The sequence below is a fragment of the Taudactylus pleione genome, unplaced genomic scaffold (genome assembly GCF_031769625.1).
Source record: "Taudactylus pleione unplaced genomic scaffold, aTauple2 ptg000366l, whole genome shotgun sequence".
Lineage (NCBI taxonomy): Eukaryota > Metazoa > Chordata > Amphibia > Anura > Myobatrachidae > Taudactylus > Taudactylus pleione.
This window is the reverse complement of record NW_028284767.1, coordinates 6,455,298-6,475,000: the sequence shown is the minus strand read 5'-3', so window position 1 is coordinate 6,475,000 and position 19,703 is coordinate 6,455,298. Positions and strand designations below refer to the sequence as shown.

At 49.4% G+C, this 19,703-nt stretch overlaps 1 protein-coding gene across 6 annotated transcripts in view; it reads right to left on the bottom strand.

Annotated features, from left to right (window-relative positions):
* The window catches only part of LOC148508451 (uncharacterized), a 262,947-nt gene that overhangs the window by 166,111 nt on the left and 77,133 nt on the right, over positions 1-19,703 (bottom strand). Inside the window, exon 1 of one of the 6 annotated variants that reach the window (XM_088444559.1) lies at positions 332-512. The exons of the other annotated variants lie outside the window; for them this stretch is intronic. The gene's annotated coding sequence lies outside the window, so the exon portion shown is untranslated. Of the gene's footprint in view, positions 1-331; positions 513-19,703 lie in introns of those variants that run through there. 6 annotated transcript variants of the gene reach the window in all.

The window sequence follows — 19,703 nt, the reverse complement described above, 5'->3', positions numbered from 1 at the left end:
ACGGCAAAGATCACATCAGTGTCAGTAAGTGGAAATTTACCCCTTAGAGGCTAAATCAGTTTAACCAAGCACTGTGTTACAAGAACCGCAAAAGAGTAAAATGTGATGTCACATCTGCCCTTTCATTGTGAAAAAGGTTTCTAGGATTATCAAGTAGGTAGGCTACACTGCATTCTACATGTAAAGAGAATTCTCATACGTTACATAGAATATAACCTAGAAAAAGCTCCCAGCTGATGGGATAAACCGAAGAACTTTTCCTAATGCACTAAATGTTCTAAATGCACTTTAATAAGAAGGATTTAATACATGATTAAAATATACACAGTACCTTTATTCGACAGAAACCTTCTGCTGTTTTCTTGAGGCTGCAATCTAATCCAGAATAATAAGGAAATGTTCCTCCTAATGAAATGCAGGTGACTAGCTCCACGAAGGATATTCCTCGCAGCCGATGAGCATCAGCCACTGTCACAGCATTTTGGGAAGTGGAGTGGGAGTGCAAAGGTCCCTGATGTCACGGAGCTAGGAGGGGCCCATGTACAGTGCTGCTGTAACCTCAGAGACAAACACAGAGCCTGGGAGACAGAGGGCTGGGCTGGAATTTCTACCTCACCTATTGTCACACAGGTGTAATAAGTTATCTCCCTGTGTAGGCAGTAACCTCAGAGAGATTTTCTATATACACTTATTTTATTTCAGTATTTAAATAGAAAACAGAAGATGTAGGACTGTCTCTATTATATATATAATATGATGGGGATTTGTTTCTCAAAACAAATCCAGACAGGTCTTTAACCAGAATGATAATACAGTAAATAACTCCTGCCTCCTGGCAGTCATGTACGTCTACTACATTACATTTAAATATATGTAATAGTATAGTTAGTATAGTATAGTATAGTTTTTCTGAGAAGTGTAAATGTTATCAAAATGTTATTTACTTAGTTGTGTCTAATTCAAGGCTATGCCCTGATGTATGTTCTCTGCATGCAATGGACCAAATCAGATGTTTCATACTTCTCTCCTAACATTCACGCACTTTGCCTGCTCTCGGTCACATTTTGCCACATCCCCAGCAATGGCATGTTACTGCAATAGTGACATCATGCTGCTGCCCTGCCACAAGGTTACAACATGAAGACATTGCATTGTGAAGGGATTATCACACAGGGATAATACTGACAGCATTGCTTTAAAAGTTGGATAGGAGGTTATGGAACAAAGACAATGGCACTCTACTGACCGATTAAACTCTGCAAGCGTCTTACTGTATTTTCCATGCACTATGAAATCAGAAAACATTATTTATACTTAGATATTTTTATATTTATATTAAAGTGAAACAAAAAGGAAATAGGCAATAATATTTGTTGTCATTAAGTACGATTTAAATCATTATGTTGTTTAAATTATTTCTTGCAGATCTAAGTGATTTGAACTAAAAGGGACCCATGCAGAGTTGAATGCAACTCAGACACAATTACACTTGCATTGCATGCATGGAACTAAATGCATTTATTTGCCCATATGGCGAGTTGTACGCATCTGTGCATCTGGACCTTCCCTACCCGCATGCTTGGATTAAAAGTCATTGTCATTATCAGAGCACATTTGCATGTGCCCTATCTCTGGAGATGCATCTGAAGCTTACACATACGCACAACTCTGCATAGCCCACAATTTTGTCAACTTGCCTCACCAAAAAGACACCAGACCCATCTGCAAAACGTACTTGTGTTCATCAATCATCAGCCCCATTGAATGTATGGAGCGAGCAAGAAATTGTCTTATAACTTCCAGTGCTATTTGCGTCTGTTAATAAAGGTGATACTTACAAATAATATTACAGTACAATGTAATTAGACTTAGGTCTCAGCTGCTCTGCCTTTCATAAGTTCTAATTGTGTTGATCCAGAGGAAGGTAAAACGTAGAGCACAGAATGGCAGCTGGCAGGATTGCTCTCACCTGTGCCGCCACTGACTGGCATTGTGCGCTGCTGCTCAGCTTTCTGCCAACTGTTATTTCTAAGTCCATTTCCATATCAGGTTTCTTTAATCATATTACATTTAAAGTGCAAGTAGCAAGCACATCACATTACCTATAAATCAGGCATACTTGCATTTGGTTGCTATGTGTAACTGCAAACATTGATCCAAGAGGTTTCACTCACTGGTGAGTTTAGTAGGTAAGGGCAATAATCCCAAATGCCTTGCAGCTATTTTTTGTCTGTGTTTTAGTCAACAGAATAATGAAACAATTAAATATACTTCATTGATTCATTCCAAAGTCATTTCTTTTGCTTGCAAGTGGCTGTAAATACATAGTAAACACAAGCAATCAGCCACCGCTGCTGCTGTCTAGTAGGTCTTGAGCAGCACAGTAGTTAATGGTCCTCTCACCACCACCAGCTTGTGTATGTAGCTTTATAGAGATACATCCATACAGCAAGAGATCACTGTCTTAAATATTTACTCAATGGCACTTTAGGAGGAAATTTCCCTGTAAACTAGAAGAATAGATTTCCTGAAAACCTTCTGTCAGCTCAAATGTAGTCCTGTCTATGAGACTAATGCAGAGCTGAACTTACACCCGTTTACAGAGCGTATTTTGCATGAATTTGTGCAGCGTTATGTGCCAAAAATAGACGCACACAAGTGCAGGCTAAGCAGAGCCAAATCACATCCACACGTATGATCAAACAGTTGGAACTGGGGTGTGATGGAGCATTCTTACATAGTAAATTTTCCCCTGATTGGTCTTTTCCTAAGAATCATGTTGAGGTGCGTCTCACACCTTATCACCAGAACGTTTTTTAGCGGCAAACGCACATTTACAAAGAATCGTGTTTGCTTGCATCTTGTCATTCCATGGTGTAACTAGTCGTGTTATGGCGTGTGCGAGATCAGTCCTTTCAGTCAGCTGGTGCAAACCACATGAAATAAGACTGAGTATCCTGCCTCAGCCATGCTGGCCAGCAGAAATGACAGGGAAGACTGAACTATGAGGAGGGCAGCCACGACTCGATCTACACTTTTTACCCTCTAGGCCAATTTTTCTATATCATCTTTGGCATACAAAACTTGCTGTACTAACCTTGACTTCATAAAATCAATTAATTGAAATCATAATTAAGCCCATTCAAATTTTTTTTCGAATACAGAAATCATGAAGCTTCTATTGCAGACTTTCAAAAGTTAAACTTGTAGGTATATTAAAGAAATCTTTATGTAGTTAAAAAATATATAAAAAAATGTAAAGTAGCTTTTAATGGAAGGATTTTTCCTCTATCAACCCTTACGATCCCCATCCTGAGATGGTAATAACCGGGAAAGGCTAGTATCAGCTTTTGGGCTTGATTACTAGTGAGAAGCCCTAACATCCATTTTTGCTTTATTTAGGGGACTTCTTCCCAGTGGCGTCACTAGGGCTGGTGTCACCCAGTGCGGTAACACATGGAGCCCCCCCCTCCCTATGCAATGTCATATAGTGGGTTCATTTACCTTAAGTCAGGGGTGGGGAACCTTTTTTCTGCCGAGGGACATCTTGATATACAGTCAGGTGCATAAATATTGGGACATTGATAGAATTTTCATATTTTGGCCTCTATTCACCACCATATTTTGGCCTCTATTCACCACCAAATGAAACAAACAAGATGTGCTTTAACTGCAGACTTTCAGATTAATTTGAGGGTAATTACATCCAAATCAGGTGAATGGTGTAGGAATTACAGCGATTTCTATATGTGCCTCCCACTTTTTAAGGGGCCAAAAGTAATGGGACTATCAACTCAAAAGCTATTTCATGGACAGGTGTGGGCTATTCCCTCGTTATTTCATTATCAATTAAGCAGGTAAAAGGTCTGGAGTTGATTCTAGGTGTGACATTTGCATTTGGAATCAGTTGCTGTCGACTCTCAATATGAGATCCAAAGAGCTGTCACTATCAGTGAGGCAAGCCATCATTAGGCTGAAAAATCAAAACAAACCCATCAGCGAGATAGCAAAAACATTAGGTGTGGCCAAATCAACTGATTGGAACATTCTTAAAAAGAAAGAACGCACCGGAGAGCTCAGCAACACCAAAAGACCCGGAAGACCACGGAAAACAACTGTGGTGGATGACTGAAGAATTATTTCCCTGGTGAAGAAAAACCCCTTCACAACATTTGGTCAAATCAAGAACACTCTCCAGGAGGTAGGTGTATACGTGTCAAAGTCAACAATCAAGAGAAGACTTCACAAGAGTGAATATAGAGGGTTCACCACAAGATGTAAACAATTGGTGAGCCACAAAAACAGGAAGACCAGATTAGAGTTTGCCAAACAACATCTAAAAAAGCCATTACAGTTCTGGAACAACATCCTATGGACAAAGATCAACTTGTACCAGAGTGATGGGAAGAGAAGAGTATGGAGAAGGAAAGGAACTGCTCATGATCCTAAACATACCACCTCATCAGTGAAGCATGGTGGTGGTAGTGTCATGGCGTGGGCATGTATGGCTGCCAATGGAACTGGTTCCCTTGTATTTATTGATGATGTGACTGCTGACAAAAGCAGCAGAATTAATTCTGAAGTGTTTCGGGCAATATTATATGCTCATATTCAGTCAAATGCTTCAGAACTCATTGGATGGCGCTTCACAGTGCAGATGGACAATAACCCAAAGCATACTGCAAAAGCACCCAAAGAGTTTTTTAAGGCTAAAAAGTGGAATGTTATGCAATGGCCAAGTCAATCCCCTGACCTGAATCCGATTGAGCATGCATTTCACTTGATGAAAACAAAACTGAAGGGAAAATGCCCCAAGAACAAGCAGGAACTGAAGACATTTGCAGTAGAGGCCTGGCAGAGCATCACCAGGGATGAAACCCAGCGTCTGGTGATGTCTATGCGTTCCAGACTTCAGGCTGTAATTGCCTGCAAAGGATTTGCAACAAAGTATTAAAAAGTGAAAGTTAGATTTAGGATTGTTTAGTTTGTCCCATTACTTTTGGCCCCTTAAAAAGTGGGAGGCACATATAGAAACAGTTGTAATTCCTACACCGTTCACCTGATTTGGATGTAATTACCCTCAAATTAAATCTGAAAGTCTGCAGTTAAAGCACATCTTGTTTGTTTCATTTCAAAGCCATTGTTGTGGTGAATAGAGGCCTAAATATGAAAATTCTGTCAATGTCCCAATATTTATGCACCTGACTGTATATAACATTATTCGCAGGCCCAATGCAGGCCACGCCCCCTCCACATGACGTCACATGAGGCGGGCCACAATCGGCCGGGGATTACAGCAATGCCCAGAGCAACCTCAAGATGATCTGGGGAGCTGTAAGAGCAGCAGTGTGACCGTTTGTAGCGCCCTAAGGACGCTCCAGACGGCACTGCTGCATAGATTCTGGCTGCAGGGTGCCATTCTAGGCATCCTGCTAGCAAGATGAGGTTAGCAGAAAAAAGCTCTGAGGGCCAGACCAAATGATTCCGAGGGCCTTATACGGCCCCCGAGGTGGAGGTTCCCCATCCCTGCCATTAAGTGGTGCTGTGCGGCTGTTCAAGTCGACTCCTCTGGTCTAAACTGACCAGCTCTGGCAGCATCAGTGCATCACATCTGGTGATGCTGAAAGTTTTGGCAGACACTGCAGTGGTAGGTGTTAGCAATGCGCAAAAACAGGTCAGTCTACATGGCAGATGACTTAACCAGGGAAGTGGTTTATTAACCAGGTAAAAACAGGAAGGCGGTAACACAGTTTACAGTAATGCAGCAGTTACAGGATGCAGAGATATCCTGGGCATTGTGGTTGTGCCAGTGTATGTGCAGACTTTATGCTGGCTTAAGCACAGTGGTGGCATCAGGGCTTATATTATATGGTGCGGTGGTGGCACAGTGGAGTTTGGGGGTCTTAATAGGGCACCCTCAGGGGCACATCCCCCTAGATTGTAAGCTCCTAGAAGCAGGGTCCTCCTCCCCACTGTCTCACAGCCTTCCTCTCTAGCACTTCTATAACAGCCTTCACCTTCAGAGCTGTACTGTGTATGGAGAATTGTGTTCCTAATTGTTACTTGTGTTCTGTTTATATTTTGGTTACTGTATTGTTATGTAATGTTCTGTGTACCCTTTACTGTATGTACGGCACTGCGGACCACTTGTGGCGCCCTAGAAATAAAATGTAATAATAATAATAATCCATATACTAAGGATGCTGGAGAGGAAGAAGCGCGTCGCTGAGGAGCCACACATGCACATAAGTTGGAGGTCAGGCCTCCGTGGAGAGCCGCTGTGCACTGGTGCCCGGCGGCTAAATTGCTCCAGTAACAGAAGTAACGCAGAGTGCGCCTCTAACACCAGGAGCTAGCTGGGGACCCAATAGCTCCGGGGGACTGGGAGCACGATCCGGGCTGTGCGCTGCAGTGCCAGCTCCTCCTAAGTGACCGGGAGCAGGGCGCTGCACTGTGACGTTATTATACAGCGCCTGCTCCCATCTTTTCGTCATTTTGAGGTCATCTCCTTGGATGGTGTCACCCGATGCGGTCTGTACACCAAACACCAGGGGCATATTAAGAGAAGAGGGGGCACGTGTGCATTCCCCGTCCAGAGCCACCTGTCCCATCCCCGAAGCAGTAGACTTTGGGCACTTGTCTGTACCCAGAGTCTACTGTGCATGCACAGGTCACTGGGAAAATGGTGCGGCCACCATTTTCCCAGTGATTTCCACACTGCGTATCCGCAAACCGCCGGGAAAATGGTCATGGCGGCCATTTTCCAGGTGTATGTGCAGCGCTTCTACAGCCAACTCAGGACTTCAGAGAGGTAGGTATTAAAAAAAACTGGATGCAGGGAGTGGGCCCACCCAGGGGCCCATGTGCACCGCACACCCTGCACCCATTACAGTTACGCCCCTGCCCCACACCCACCTAGTGACGCCACTGCTTCTTCCTATGATAAATAGTCCCCTTAATCCGGCAATGGCCTAACCCTGGCTAGCAGTAAGTGATAACAAAACAGAGCAGTACCATAGCTAGACTAAAGAACTGGACATGGCGATATGAGGCATAAAATAAAAACACAAACCATTTAGACATTATTAAACATAATACAATAGTTTGTTGGGATTTTTTTTTTTCGAGTCAGTGATTTATCAAAATCACCTCCCAAATTAGTTTTAGAAGCTATAAGAAATGTGTAACACAAAAAGACAATGCCACATACAAGGAATTTTACAGAAGCTAAAAGAATTCTGCCCACAACATAAAATACACATAAATACATAACATAGTTACACTAACAGTCACACTGACCAAATCACAGATAGGCTGCACCTATGACTCATCGCAGATAAGGTGTCTGGAATCCTTCCTTTACACCAGCATCAGACTTTGCAAATATGAGAAATGGAGTTGGACGCAAATCGGACAGAAAAGCTGTATGGGGGAAAAAAAAATTTACATTTTCTCCCATACAGTTGTGCACATCGCAAGATTCACCAGTAGACATAAGTGGTTAAGTAGTGCTGTCGATCATGATCATCATCACTGTTGTGTTTCGTCAACTGCACTTAGGCACCTGCAACTTATACAAGTTTTGCAGGCATATGTGCATCTCTGCGCTGGTCTGCATCTGTTTGCAATTATGCGAATACATCATTATTGTACCCAAGCTACGATTTCCTTCCCTCCCCCTATCTACCTCTCCAGTTGCAAGTGGTTCCATCAGATTAATGCAAATGCATGCGGCCAGTTTTCTGTGCATGTGTAGAACCAATCTGCATATTTTACGTTATGCAAACTGCTGTAAGCAACTGTTTAATCGTACGGTGTGTACGCAGCATTAGTGGTGAGAGCGGTTGTCATGATAAAATTAGCATCCGTAAAAACACATTGACCCGTCCAGGTTGGTTTTGCCTCTTAAATTATTGGCACATTTAAAAGAAAAAAACAGGCAAACTCGCCGGAATCTCGCAGGCTATTACATTTCCCCCCCCCGAAAATAATCATAGTTTACATTTTGTGGAATTTAAATAATATGAGATATGGTAAGAACTTACCTTTGTTATCTCTATTTCTACGAAGTCCATAGGGTTCCACAGGATACCTTGGGGTATAGGTGATGACGCCAGTCTTCAGGCACCACAGAGTTAAAGTTTTCAGCCTCCCAGGATGCATCTGGGTCCCTCTCCTATACCCCGCCCCCGGGCCAAGGCATCTCAGTTACGTCACAAGCCATAGGCCGGAGGAGGAGAAGAAAGAGAGAGAAGAAAAAATCCGGACACTCACAAGAATCACATTCTCACCATAGGGAGACGGAAAAACCTGTGACCAGAATAAAGCCCATCTGCAGTACACGTGCAACAGGGCGGGACTCCTGTGGAACCCTATGGACTTCGTAGAAATAGAGATAACAAAGGTAAGTTCTTACCATATCTTATATTTTCTACTTTAGGGTCCATAGGGTATCCACAGGATACCTTGGGGATGTCCCAAAGCAGTATCCTTTAAGGGTGGGGACGCTCCTGTGCTGAGGAGAATCCGCCGCCCGAAGGAAGCATCCCGAGAGGCAAAGGTGTCAAAAGCGTAATACCTCACAAAGGTATGGACAGAAGACTACGTAGCAGCCTTGCAGATCTGAACTGCAGAGGCACCACGTCTAGCTGCCCACGAAGGACCCACAGACCTAGTGGAATGAGCCCTCACCAAGGAGGGAACTGGAAGACCTTCATGAAGATAAGCTTCTGAAATTGCCATACGAATCCAGCTTGCCAAAGTCTACTTTGAAGCAGGCCAACCCTTTTTACGGAAGCCATAGAGGACAAACAAGGCGTCCGACTTCCTAAAAGAAGAAGTGCGGTCAACATAAATTCTCAATGCCCGCACAACATCCCAAGTGGCGTCACCCACTGAAAGTCCAGGTGAATTGAAAGCCGGCACAACAATTTCTTCATTGATGTGAAAACTGGATATCACTTCGGGAAGGAATCCCGGACGAGTGCGAAACACCGCCCTATTCCTATGAAAAATCAGAAAAGGGGGTCTACAAGAGAGAACCCCTAAATCCGAAACCCTTCTGGCCGAGGCAATTGCCAGAAGGAATATGGTTTTAGCTGTAAGCCATTTAAAGTCCACTGAGTCCAGTGGTTCAAATGGCGGTCCCTGGAGAACTCTCAGGACCACAGCCCAATCCTACGATGAAACCAGACTGACAGGGCAGACACCTGCACTTTCAGAGAAGCCAGGCGAAGCCCATGATCCAGTCCAGCCTGTAGGAAAGCCAACACCCTAGACAGGCGGAACTCCCTAAGGGAATACCCTCTAGGTCTACACCACCGGAAGAAAGTATACCACACACGATGGTAGATTCTTGCCGAGGAAGGTTTACGAGCTCTTAGTATGGTTTGCGCCACGGAGCCAGAAAAACCCTCTGGACCTTAGCATGACCGTTTCAACAGCCACACCGAGTCAGGTCCGGGTGAAGACAAGGAACCTGTGACAGCAGATTCGGTCGTAATGGTAACCTCAGAGGAACGTCTACTGACAGACTCTGGAGGTCGGAGAACCAGTGCCGTACCTCCTTCTTGATTTGAATTTCCGTATTACCCGCGGAAGAAGGGAAAACGGAGGGAAAAGGTAGGCAAACTGGAACGTCTACTGGACGGACAGGGCATACACCAGAGACACCTTTTCGTCTCTTGTTCGAGACCCGTACACCGGCAACTTGTTGTTGTGCCGGGACGCCATGAGGTCTATCTCTGGAAGACCCCACTTGTCCACCAGACTCTGAAAGACATCCTGGTGTAAAGACCACTCTCCCGGATGCACGTCCTGCCTGCTGAGAAAATCCGCTTCCCAGTTGAGGACTCCCGGGATGAACCCTACCGATAATGCTGGGAGATTGCGCTCCGCCCAGACCAGAATACGGAACACTTCTGCGAGTGCTGCTCGACTTTGGGTTTCTCCTTGCTGGTTTAAATAGGCCACCGTGGTGGCGTTGTCCGACGGGACCTGCACAGGGTGACCCTGGAGAACCGGCTTTGCCAGCTGGAGAGCTCTCGACACCGCATGGAGCTCCAAAATGTTTATTGGAAGCTCCGCTTCCGCCCGAGTCCACCTGCCATGAAACAAGTGTGGACCCGTGACAGCTCCCCAGCCCCGGAGACTGGCGTCCGTTGTTAACAGGACCCAGTTCGCCACCCAGAACGGGCGACCCTTGTTGAGGTGGGTCGTCTGCAAACACCAGGTTAGAGACCGGCGAACGTCCGGAGTGAGCCCCATCATCTGGCACTTGAGACACTGAGGCAATCCATTCCATCTGGACCGGATCAATAGCAGCAGAGGTCTGGAGTGAAATTGGGCGTACTCCACCATGTCGAATACCGACACCATTGAGCCCAATAACCTCATTGCCGAGTGTATCGACACTCGACGACACTGCAGACAACTGCGCACCCTCAACTACAAAGCAAGGATCTTTTCCTCCGTCACAAAGATCCACTGCTGCCTGGAGTCCAATAAGGCCCCGAGGTGCAGGATCCTCTGAGACGGGGTGAGAGTGGACCTCTGACAGTTTGTCAACCAGCCGTGACGTTGCAGTACCGCAATCGTCAGATCCAGATGGTGTAAAAGAAGCTCTGGAGACCCCACTATCAACAGGAGGTCGTCCAGATAAGGCGACAGTCGGACTCCCTGCGTCCACAGGAGAGCCGCCATGACCGCCATGACCTTGGTGAATACCCGTGGAGTAGTCACCAGGCCAAGAGGCAGTGCCCGGAACTGGAAATGTTCGTTGCAGATTGCCAATCTGAGGAACTGCTGATGGCGCAAAAGAATAGGGACATGCAGGTAAGCGTCCTGGATGTCCAATGACACCATGTAGTCCGCAGGTTCCAGTGCCAGAATAATTGGAACATGAACTGAAACTCCAGCCTGGAGCATAGTGTGCAAAACCTTCCGCAGTTCCGAGGCTTTGCTCCGGTCTAGCAGAAAGCCTGTGGTAAAGAACCGGGATGGAGGCCTCTCTGACCTAGGAGCCGGACGTCTGGTACTCCAGACCTGTTTCTTGGGCTTGGACAATTTCTTGGTCCCAGCCTGCCGTGGAAAGGACTGTACTTTAGGCCTTCCTTGGGCCCTGTGAGGCCAAAAGGACGACCCACCAGCACTAGAAGGAATCGTAGCAGATGCAAGACATGCAGATTTTGCTGCTGCCAACGTAGCTACTATTTTGTCCAGATCTGGACCAAATAGTGTCCAGACCTGCTAATCCCTTTTTGGAATCCGCGTCCGCTTTCCAAGAACGCAACCATAAGGTGCGACGAGCAGCCACGGCTGCAGAGGAGATCCTAGAAGTGAGCATACAAATATCTAAGGCCGCTTCATTAATGTAAGTGGCCAAGTCTCGAAGATTGCCCACCAACTCGGTCTGTTCAGCCAAAGACGCCTCCAAATTATCCGCCCAGCGCTCCATAGCTCTGGCTACCCAACACACGGCCAGAGCAAGTCTGGATGCTTCCCTGCAAGGGAATAAACGGATTTGGGGCAGATCTCCACCTTGCGGTCAGTGACATCCATCAAGGATGACATCGAAGGCATAGGCAACGTGGCACTTTTGACTAGGCGTGTGACATGTGAATCCACTTGCGTAGGGGATTCCCACTTAGAAAAATAATTGACCGCAAACGGATAAGCCACGGCTAAGCGCCTCTGGGGCTGAAACCGTTTACCTGGATTTTTCCACGCCTCCTCTAAATGATCCACTAATTGATCAGAAAGAGGGAACACCATAGCCTCACCCTTAATATCCTTAAAAAGGCATATATGAATGTGGCCACCGAAGGATCAATATCCTCAATAACTAAAGCCGAGTGGACCGCTCGAATAAGACCAGGGATATACACCTTGGACTTAACGTCCGGCTTTTTGGTACGGAGAGGTTCTTGGTCAAATAGATCTAGAATCTCCCCATTATCTGACGTCTCATCGTCATCCCCATAAGGAGCAGATAAAGACGCCACCGGCCGTTTATGAGGCCGCAACACAGACTCCCCCTGTAAAACATCGGACAAATGCTGAACCAATGTAGTTAGAGTATTAACCCACGCAGGCTCCGGAGAAACCTGGGAAGGGACAGGGAGACTGTGGGGTACCATCAATTGTCTCGGTAACTCCCGCATGGGTGACGACACCACTGACTTCTGGGACAAACCCGTCTGGGTAAACGCAGGTGGCGGAGCTAGCTGGCCCACAAGGGTTGTAAGCGCCTTAGCGAAACAAGCCCAGGGAGGTTCCTGTACCGGGACCGGGACCATAATCGGCCGTGACAGTGCCAGGCACTGGGGACATAACCCCTCCGCGTTACCCTCCCCCTCCGCTATTGGTACCTTACATTTACTACACATGAGCTGGAGAGGAAAGTCAGTCTCAGACATGATGGTAAGTATGTGACACTCACACCTATACGTATTGGTATAGTGTGAATAACGCCCTGCACACCGCGCACCGCAAGGGCTTTGAGCAGAGCAAGATCAGGGACAGTAATAAGGCTGACAGTAGAAAGTGAAAGTACAGACAGCAGGCTAGCAGATTAGTCACATACAATGCAGAAGAAACAAATCCCTGCACTATTAGCGCTGATTCTCAACTACTCAGACCCTCAGGCTGGTAGGACTCAGCGCTGCATACACTGACCTGTGACAAACAGAGTAGAGGTATGCTGGGGGACCCAGACCACGATGCCACCATCACAGGCTTCCAGCAGCGTTCACCATGCTTCAAAGATGGCCACCGAGGAGCAGAGGATGAAGGAGGCCGGCCTGGGGGAGGAGCGCTGACACACTATGGCCAATCAGACAGAGCAGAGAGGCTGTGTGCAGCAGGGGAGGCGCCGGCTGTGAGACAGGGAAAGCGCACTCCCCTGGCATGCATTTAACCCCTGGGACGCCGCAGCGCATGCCGCTCAGCAGCGGCCCGCTGTCCCAGGGGGTAGTGGAAGCGCAGGTTGGTCGCCTGGCTCCACGCTGCAGCCAGTCCCCAGGGAGCCCCCTACCTGGGGACTCAGGACCATGTGACCAGCAGGGACCCACCGCGGGACCCCGCTGCTTACCTGCTATCCCCTGGGATCCGGCCATGGTCCAAGACAGCATCCCCGGATCAGTACAGGCGTTCTGGTACCGGCGGGGTGTAGGGGAGACGGCATGGACGTCAGTACTGACTGTCCATGCTGTACTCCCAGATGTGCAGCCAGCGCTGCCTTTAAAAGAAACTTCAGGGGCTCTTCATAGCCCCCCTCTGCACAGTGCCTCCGACTCCGGCCAGGCACCGACGAAACTGGGATGCCTTGGCCCGGGGTATAGGAGAGGGACCCAGATGCATCCTGGGAGGCTGAAAACTTTAACTCTGTGGTGCCTGAAGACTGACGTCATCACCTATACCCTAAGGTATCCTGTGGATACCCTATGGACCCTGAAGTAGAAACTTTATTACATGCTAGCTGTTGCATTTATAGAAAATATTGCAAATGTACAAAAATGCATCTTCAACCTTTAGTATTAGTACTGCATAACACATTTAGCAACTATTTAGTGGCTTTGTATTACTTAACATATTGCATTGTATAATATTTGAATGTTAGACTTGGAGAGAAAAACAATGCAATGCTGGTTCATGCAGATCCTGAAATGAAATGACATGCATGTAAATGTTGGTTACATAAACTGTAAAGAAGGGGGATTCAACATGCGCCCCTCCAGCTGCTGTGAAACTACGCCTCCCAGCATGCCCTGACACAGTTTTGCTATTAAGGCATGCTAAAAACATTGGCAAGGCTTGCTGGGATACACAGTTCTCCAGCAGCTGGAGGGCCGAATGTTGAAAACCCCTGCTTAAAAGTATGCAGAAGGTAATGTATCTGAGCTGTGTATGTGTCTGCACAGATGGGTAACGCTCATCAGACAAATAATATGAGATATGGTAAGAACTTACCCTTGTTATCTCTATTTCTACGAAGTCCATAGGGTTCCACAGGATACCTTGGGGTATAGGTGTGACGTCAGTCGCAGGGCACCAAAGAGTTAAGCTTTCAGCCTCCCAGGATGCACTAGGTCCCCCTCCTATATCCCGCCCCCGGGCCAAGGCACCTCAGTTAGTTACCAAGCCATAGGCCGGAGGAGGAGAAGGAAGAGAGAGAACAAAGATCTGGACACATACAAGAATCACATTCTCACCAGAGGGAGACGGAAAACCGGTGACCAGAGCAAAGCCCATCTGCAGCACAGGTGCGACAGGGCGGGAGTCCTGTGGAACCCTATGGACTTCGTAGAAATAGAGATAACAAGGGTAAGTTCTTACCATATCTCATATTTTCTACTTCAGGGTCCATAGGGTATCCACAGGATACCTTGGGGATGTCCCAAAGCAGTATCCTTTAAGGGTGGGGACGCTCCTGTGCAGAAAGGAGAATCCGCCGCCCGAAGGAAGCATCCTGAGAGGCGAAGGTGTCAAACCTGTAATACCTCACGAAGGTATGGACAGAAGACCACGTAGCAGCCTTGCAGATCTGAACTGCCGAGACACCACGTCGAGCTGCCCACGAAGGACCCACAGACCTAGTGGAATGAGCCTTCAGAGAAGGAGGGACCGGTAGGCCTTCATGAAGATAAGCTTCAGAAATAGCCATACGGATCCAGGCTGCCAAAGTTTGCTTTGAAGCAGGCCAACCCTTTTTACGGAAGCCAAAGAGGACAAACAAAGCGTCCGACTTCCTAAACGAAGAAGTGCGGTCAACATAAGTCCTTAAGGCCCGCACAACATCCAAAGAGGCCTCACCCACGGAAAGACCCGGTGAGTTAAAGGCCGGAACAACTATTTCCTCGTTAATATGAAACTGGGAAACAACTTTGGGAAGAAACTCGGGCCGAGTGCGGAGCACTGCCCTGTTCCCATAAAAAAACCAAGAAAGGGGGTCTACAAGAAAGAGCCCCTAACTCAGAAACACGTCTGGCCGAAGCAATGGCCAGAAGGAAAACAGTCCTAGCTGTTAGCCATTTAAGATCCACTGAGCCCAGTGGTTCAAACGGCGGTCCTTGGAGAGCCCTCAGGACCACAGCCAAATCCCAAGGCGCCACAGGTGGAACAAAGGGCGGCTGAATGCGGAGAACACCCTGCATAAAGGTGCGCACATCCGGGATTGTAGCAATCCTACGGTGAAACCAGACAGATAGGGCCGAAACCTGTACCTTCAAAGAAGCAAGGCGAAGCCCATGATCTAGTCCCGCTTGCAGGAAGGCGAGAATCCGAGACAGACGAAACTCCCGCGGTGCATAACCTCTCGGTCGACACCACTGGAAGAACGTATGCCACACGCGATGGTATATCCTCGCGGAAGACGGTTTCCGAGCTCGTAACATGGTACGCACCACAGAGCTGGAAAACCCCCAGGACCTCAGCATGGCCGTCTCAACAGCCACGCCGTCAAAGACAGCCGAGTCAGGTCCGGGTGAAGGCAAGGACCCTGAGACAGAAGGTCCGGTCGTAGCGGCAACCGCAGAGGAATGTCCACGGACAGACCCTGAAGGTCTGAGAACCAGTGCCGTCTGGGCCACGCGGGAGCTATCAACAGGAGCGTCCCTCCTTCCTGTTTGAATTTCCGGATTACCCGTGGAAGAAGGGAGACCGGAGGGAACAGGTATGCGAACCGGAACGTCCACCGGACGGACAGAGCATCCACCAGAGACGCCCCTTCGTCTCTTGTGCGAGACCCGTACACCGGCAACTTGTTGTTGTGCCGGGACGCCATGAGGTCGATTTCTGGAAGACCCCACCTGTCCACCAGTAGTTGAAAAACGTCCGGGTGCAGGGACCATTCCCCCGGATGAACGTCCTGGCGACTTAGAAAGTCCGCCTCCCAATTGAGCACTCCCGGGATGAAGACCGCTGATATGGCCGGAAGATTGCGCTCCGCCCAAACCAGGATCCGAGAGACCTCTACGAGAGCCGCCCGACTGCGAGTTCCTCCTTGCCTGTTTATGTAGGCCACGGTGGTAGCGTTGTCCGACTGGACCTGCACCGGGCGACCCTGGAGAAACCGCTGTGCCTGCTGGAGAGCATTGAAGACCGCACGGAGTTCCAAGATATTTATTGGAAGCTCCGCTTCTGTCGGCGTCCACCTGCCCTGGAACAAGTGTGGACCCGAAACTGCTCCCCAGCCCCGAAGACTGGCGTCCGTTGTCAACAGGACCCAATTTGGAACCCAGAACGGACGTCCCTTGTTGAGGTGGGTCGTCTGTAACCACCACGTAAGGGACAGGCGAACCTCCTGGGTGAGCACAATCGTCTGGGACTTCAGAGACTGAGTCAGCCCGTTCCACTTGGACAGGATCAGGTGCTGCAGAGGTCTGGAGTGAAACTGGGCGTATTCCACCATGTCGAACACCAACACCATGGAGCCCAGTAACCTCATCGCCGAGTGTAAGGACACCCGGCGGCTGTGCAGGCAACTGCGCACCCTTGACTGTAAAGCAGAGATCTTGTCCTCCGTCACGAAGATCCTTTGCTGTCCCGAGTCCAATAAGGCTCCAAGATGCAGAATCCTCCGAGACGGGATTAGAGTGGACTTCTGCCAGTTGATTAGCCAGCCGTGTCGTTGCAGCAGTGCAATGGTCAGGTCCAAGTGGCGTAACAGGAGCTCTGGAGATCCTGCCACCAATAACAGGTCGTCCAAATACGGCAACATGCGGACTCCCTGCAGCCGCAGAGAAGCCGCCATGACCGCCATCACCTTGGTGAAAACACGTGGTGCTGTTGCCAGGCCAAAAGGTAATGCCCGAAACTGGAAGTGGTCGCTGCTGATTGCAAACCTGAGGAACTGTTGATGGCGCCAAAGAATAGGGACATGCAGGTAAGCGTCCTGTATGTCCAATGACACCAAGTAGTCCCCAGGTTCCAGCGCCAGAATGATGGACCGTAATGTCTCCATCCGAAACTTCGGGACCCGCAAAGACTTGTTGAGTGCTTTGAGGTTGAGAATCGGACGATATGACCCATTGGGTTTCTGTACCAAAAATAGATTTGAATAGAAACCCTGGCCCCTCTGGGAGAATGGAACCGCCACTATAACTCCAGCCTGGAGCATAGTGTGCAATACCTTCCGCAGCTCCGTAGCCTTGTTCCGGTCTGATGGGAGACCCGTGGTGAAGAAGCGAGCCGGGGGTCTGTGCCGGAAGGAGAGGGCGTATCCGTGGGAAACCACCTCCAGAACCCAAGTGTCTGTCGTAGTGGTCGACCAACACTGGGCGAACTGTAGCAGGCGGCCTCCCACCCTGGGATCCCCCAAAGGGAGGCCCGGACCGTCAGGCCGCAGGCTTGTCATCTGGCTTGGGGGCCGGACGTCTGGTACTCCATGCCTGCTTCCGGGGCTTGACCGATTTCTTAGGGCCAGCCTGTCGAGGAAACGACTGTGGTTTGGGCCTGCCCTGGGCCCTAGATGACCGAAAGGACGATGGTCCCGAACCAGAAGGAGCAGCGGCCGACGGGAGACAGGCAGATTTGGCTGCCGCCAGCGTGGCCACAATCTTATCCAGATCCGGACCGAAGAGAACTTCTCCGGTAAACGGCAACGCTTCCAGACCTTTCTTGGAATCTGCGTCCGCCTTCCAGGATCGCAGCCACAAGGTGCGACGAGCAGCTACCGCTGCTGAAGAAATTCTAGACACCAGAGTACTAATGTCTAGAGCCGCCTCGTTGATGTAGGTGGCCGAATCACGGAGATTGCCAATCAACTCCGCCTGATCGGCCGGACAGTCGGATTCAAAAGAAGCCTCTAATGAATCCGCCCAGCGCTCCATCGCTCTGGCAACCCAGCAAATGGCCATAGCCGGCCGTGCTGCCCCCCCTGCAAGGGAATAAGCGGACTTCAGGCAGATTTCTACCTTGCGGTCCGTAGCATCCTTAAGGGAGGACATGGATGGCATCGGCAATGTGGCACTACGGACAAGACGGGTCACGTGAGAATCCACCTGTGGAGGGGATTCCCACTTCGCAAAATAATTATCCGCGAACGGATAAGCCACCGCCAGGCGTCTCTGCGGCTGGTATCTTTTGCCAGGTTGTTTCCACGCCTCCTCTAAATGGTCCACCAACTGACCCGAAAGAGGAAAGACTGTGGCATCGCCCTTCACATCTTTGAAAAAGGCATACTTAGATTTAGCCGCTGGGGGAACTTCGTCCTCAATCACCAAGGCTGTGCGGACCGCCCGAATAAGTCCAGGAATATATACTTTGGACTTAGCATCAGCGTCCTTAGTATGGAGAGGTTCCTGATCGTAAGGATCTAGAATCTCCCCATCATCAGACGTCCCTTCGTCATCCTCATAAGGAGCGGACAGAGACGCCACCGGCCTTTTATGAGACCGCATCACAGACTCCCCTTGCAACACATCCGACAAGTGCTGTACAGAACTCGTCAGGGAGTTAACCCACGCTGGCTCCTGAGAACCCGGGAGCGGGGAAATAGGGAGACTGTGGGGTACCACCAATTGTCGTGGGAACCCCTGCATGGGTGACGACACCACAGACTGCTGGGACAAACCCATCGGAGTAAACGCGGGCTGCGGAGCTAACTGGCCCACTAAAGCTGTTAACGCCTGAGCGAAACAAGCCCAGGGCGGCTCCTGTACCGGTGCTGTAACCGTAATAGGCCGCGCCATGGACAAACACTGCCGGCAAAGGCCCTCCGCGCTACCCTCCCCCTCCGCTAACGGTACTTTGCACGTGGTACACTGTAGCCGGAGGGGAAAATCACTTTCAGACATGATGGCACCACGTATGTGACCTCTCTCACCAATTAAGTATTAAATAGGCGAGAGACCACCCTGCAGCACCGCACCGCAAGGGCTTTAGCAGAAAGAACAGGGACAGTAATAAAGCTGACAGTTTAGAGAAGAAAAGATTACAGGCAGCAGCGCTAGCACAGTCACATACAATGCAGAGAAATAACAATTCCTGCACTAACAGCGCTGATCACTCAACTACACAGACACAGGGCCTGGTAGGACACAGCGCTGCATACACAGACCTGAGCCACAGCGGAGGAGAGGTATGCGGGGGCACCCAGACCACGATGCTTCCGTCCAGCGCTTCCAGCAGCGTTCACCATGCGTTCTGGAGAAGATGGCCGCCGAGGAGCAGAGAGGAGGCTGGCCTGGGGGAGGAGCGCTGCCACAGGACCAGTCGGCAGCATGCAGAGAGGGCTGTGTGCAGCGGGGGAGGCGCCGGCTGTGAGACAGGGAAGGCGCGCTCCCCTGGCATGCATTTAACCCCTGGGACGCCGCAGCGCTACCGCTCTGCTGCGGTCCGCTGTCCCAGGGGGTAGTGGAAGCGCAGGTTGGTCGCCTGGCTCCACGCTGCAGCCAGTCCCCAGGGAGCCCCCTGCCTGGGGACTTAGGACCATGTGATCAGCGGGGACCCACCGCGGGACCCCGCTGCTTACCTCTGTCCCCCTTGAATCCGGCCATGGTCCGGAGCATCTGGGGTCACCGCTAGCTGTGACCCCAGACGCCCACCAGCATCCCCGGATCAGTACCGGCGTTCTGGTACCGGCGGGGTGTAGGGAAGACAGCATGGACGTCAGGACTGACTGTCCATGCTGTTCATCCAGTTGTGCAGCCACAGCTGCATGAAGAATAAGCTTCAGGGGCTCTTCTAGCCCCCACTCCAACAGG